The sequence below is a fragment of the Camelina sativa genome, chromosome 5 (assembly GCF_000633955.1).
Source record: "Camelina sativa cultivar DH55 chromosome 5, Cs, whole genome shotgun sequence".
NCBI lineage: Eukaryota > Viridiplantae > Streptophyta > Magnoliopsida > Brassicales > Brassicaceae > Camelina > Camelina sativa.
In genome coordinates, this window is record NC_025689.1 from 4664274 (window position 1) to 4668279 (window position 4006).

Genomic DNA, 4006 nt, shown 5'->3' on the forward strand with positions numbered 1-4006 from the left:
CCACACTTTCAACGATCATCTGAGAACTTTCCAAAGTTGAAGAACCAGAGACCGTAGAATAGGAGCATACCTGGGGGAACAGGAAAGAAGGCGTGTTGATTGAGATGGAGGTGGAGAGCGAGCAGTCAGCTCTGCTGCCAACGAGGCTGAGAAGCCGGTGTGACTTGACGACGTGGGCTACGTGGATCTGAGTCGGAGAGGGATCTGGAGGGTCTGGAGGATCAGGCGGATCTGGTGGAGAAAGAGGATACGACAATGAAGCCGGCGCCGATGGAAGCTTCAGGCCGAGAGAAGCAAGCAGGTCCGTCAAAGACGAAGGCCCATGTCGCAGCGACATCATCGAAGAAGAACGAGCCATTGAACCCGAGAAGCAGAGAAACGCTATTAGAAGCGGAAGAAGCCGGAGAGGAAGCCGGAAAAACACGCCGGAAATGACTGCGATAACTACGAAGAGACACCCGCAGAACGAGAGCAACGCCGATTAGGAGAGGGGAACGCCGGGGAAGCTTTGCCGGTAGAGAAACGCTATTTGAAAACTCCTCTTGCGGCTCCTCGAGAAACGTGCCCGGGAGAGAACTAGGGCGAACGAAACTTCGTTTATTTATTATGAAACGTTTGTGGTATATTGGTCTATTTATATATAATTTATGCAAATATCTATACAAACTCCCAATTTCATCAAGATTAAAAACTAATAATATTTTGCAAACAAAAAATCAAACTATTGGTACATTCTAACTTTGAAAATTTTAAATCAAATTATATCAACTTAATAGTAAATTTATTAAGGTTAAAGGAAATGAATTAATGATTGTGTGCATAAAAACTGAATATTTGACCAAAGTAAATCGATTTGAATCAAAATTGGTCTATTCATATCTAACTTATGCAAATATCTATACAAATTCCAATTACATCAAGATTTGAAACTAAGGGGGGTGTATTGAAACAATGATTTTGGAGGATTTGATGGGATTTAGTAAATTTGGAATTTCTGTAGATTTTAGGGAAGTTGATATGATTTATAGGAAAATTCTTTCAAATCCCACCTAAAACCATGAGATTTGGATTTCTGTATTTTTAACTAAACAAATCCTCTCAAATCCTCCAGAATCCCTAAAACTTATTAAAATCCAAATCCACAAACTGTTTTGAATAACAGTGGATTTTAAAGTAGATTTTTTAATCATCAGTTCAATAACAGTGGATTTCAGGAGAGTTTTTAAAATCCATGATTGAACAACATAGGATTTGTAACTTTTACACAAATCACTTAAAATATCAAGTTGAATACACCCCCCTAAGAGTATTTTGCAAACAAAAAAACAAAATTGTTGGTACATTCTAACTTTGAAAAATTTAAATCAAATGATATCAACATAAAACCTGAGTATTGGACCAAACTAAGTCGATTTAAATCAAAATTGGTCTATTCATATATAATTTATGCAAATATCTATACAAACTCCCAATTTCATCAAGATTAAAAACTAATAATATTTTGCAAACAAAAAATCAAACTATTGGTACATTCTAACTTTGAAAATTTTAAATCAAATTATATCAACTTAATAGTAAATTTATAAAGGTTAAAGGAAATGAATTAATGATTGTATGCATAAAAACTGAATATTTGACCAAACTAAATCGATTTGAATCAAAATTGGTCTATTAATATATAATTTATTCAAATATCTATACAAACTCCTAATTTCATCAAGATTAAAAACTAAGAGTATTTTGTAAACAAAAATTCATAACTGTTGGTACATTCTAACTTTGAAAATTGTAAATCAAATGATATCAACGTAATAGTAACTATTTTATGGTTAAAGGAAATGAATTAATGATTGTGTGCATAAAAACTGAATATTGCACCAAACTAAGTCGATTTGAATCAAAATTGGTCTAAGTTCAGTTATACTAATCAAAGGACAGGAAATTAAACACGTCCCTTGATCACTGTCCTGGCATGTTTTGTAATTTGTATATATATATTCACGTAAATTGGTATAAAAAATATTATTTTTATTGATGCATTGATGAATTTTGTTACAATTATTTTTTCTTTGTTAGACCTATCAGACTTGCGTTGCAAATTTGTTGTATATACATTTTAATTGATGAATAAATTATAGATGCGTATATCTTGTATTAATACATATTAATATGATACATTTCATTATAAGCCTAACCAATGGTTTTTTTTTTCCTACAAAACGTAAGTGTATTGTTTATGTTTTATACAAGCAACACCTGTACCTAGAAATAGTCTAAATGTTCTCCCAAATATAATATATCTCAATGATACTACTAAACAGAGCCAATCAGTTGTCAAGCAGATGATTTGCTGCTGTAACAAGGTAATAGTAAACTTTAAATCAAATGATATCAACTTAATAGTAAATTTATTAAAGTATAAAGAAATGAATTAATGATTGTGTGAGTAAAATTGAATATTGGACCAAACTAAGTCGATTTGAATCAAAATTGGTCTATTCATATCTAATTTATGCAAATATCTATACAAACTCTCAATTTCAACAAGATTAAAAACTAAGAGTATTTTGCAAACAAAAATTCAAAACTGTTGGTACATTCTAATTTTGAAAATTGTAAATCAAATGATATCAACTTAATAGTAAATTTACTAAAGTTAAAGGAAATAAATTAATAATTGTGTGCATAAAAACTGAATATTGGACAAAACTAAGTCGATTTGAATCAAAATTGGTATATTCATATCTAATTTATGCAAATATCTATACAAACTCCCAATTTCATCAAGATTAAAAACTAAGAGTATTTTCCAACAAAAATTCAAAACTCTTGGTACATTATAATTTTGAAAATTGTAAATCAAATGATATGAACTTAATAGTAAATTTATTAAGGTTAAAGGAAATGAATTAATGATTGTGTGCATAAAAACTGAATATTGGACCAAACTAAGTCGATTTGAATCAAAACTGGTCTATTCATATCTAATTTATACAAATATCTATACAAACTCCCAATTTCATAAAGATTAAAAACTAAGAGTATTTTGCAAACAAAAATTCAAAACTGTTGGTACATTCTAACTTTGAAAATTTTAAATCAAATGATATCAACTTAATAGTAAATTTATTAAGGTATAAAGAAATGAATTAATGATTATGTGCATAAAAACTGAATATTTGACCAATCTAAGTCGATTTGAATCAAAATTGGTCTATTCATATCTAATTTATGCAAATATCTATACAAATTCCCAATTTCATAAAGATTAAAAACTAAGAGTATTTTGCAAACAAAAATTCAAAACTGTTGATACATTCTAATTTTGAAAATTGTAAATCAAATGATATCAACTTAATAGTAAATTTATTAAGGTATAAAGAAATGAATTAATGATTATGTGCATAAAAACTGAATATTTGACCAATCTAAGTCGATTTGAATCAAAATTGGTCTATTCATATCTAATTTATGCAAATATCTATATAAACTCCCAATTTCATCAAGATTAAAAACTAAGAGTATTTTGCCAACAAAAATTCAAAACTGTTGGTACATTATAATTTTGAAAATTTTAAATCAAATGATATCAACTTAATAGTAAATTTATTAAGGTATAAAGAAATGAATTAATGATTGTGTGCATAAAAACTGAATATTTGACCAAACTAAGTCGATTTGAATCAAAATTGGTCTATTCATATCTAATTTATGCAAATATCTATACAAACTCCCAATTTCATAAAGATTAAAAACTAAGAGTATTTTGCAAACAAAAATTCAAAACTGTTGGTACATTCTAACTTTGAAAATTGTAAATCATATGATATCAACTTAATAGTAAATTTATTAAGGTTAAAAGAATTAATTATTTTGTGAATAAAACTGAATATTGGACCAAACTAAGTCGATTTGAATCAAAATTGGTCTATTCATATCTAATTTATGCAATTATCTATACAAACTCCCAATTTCATAAAGATTAAAAACTAAGAGTATTTTGCAA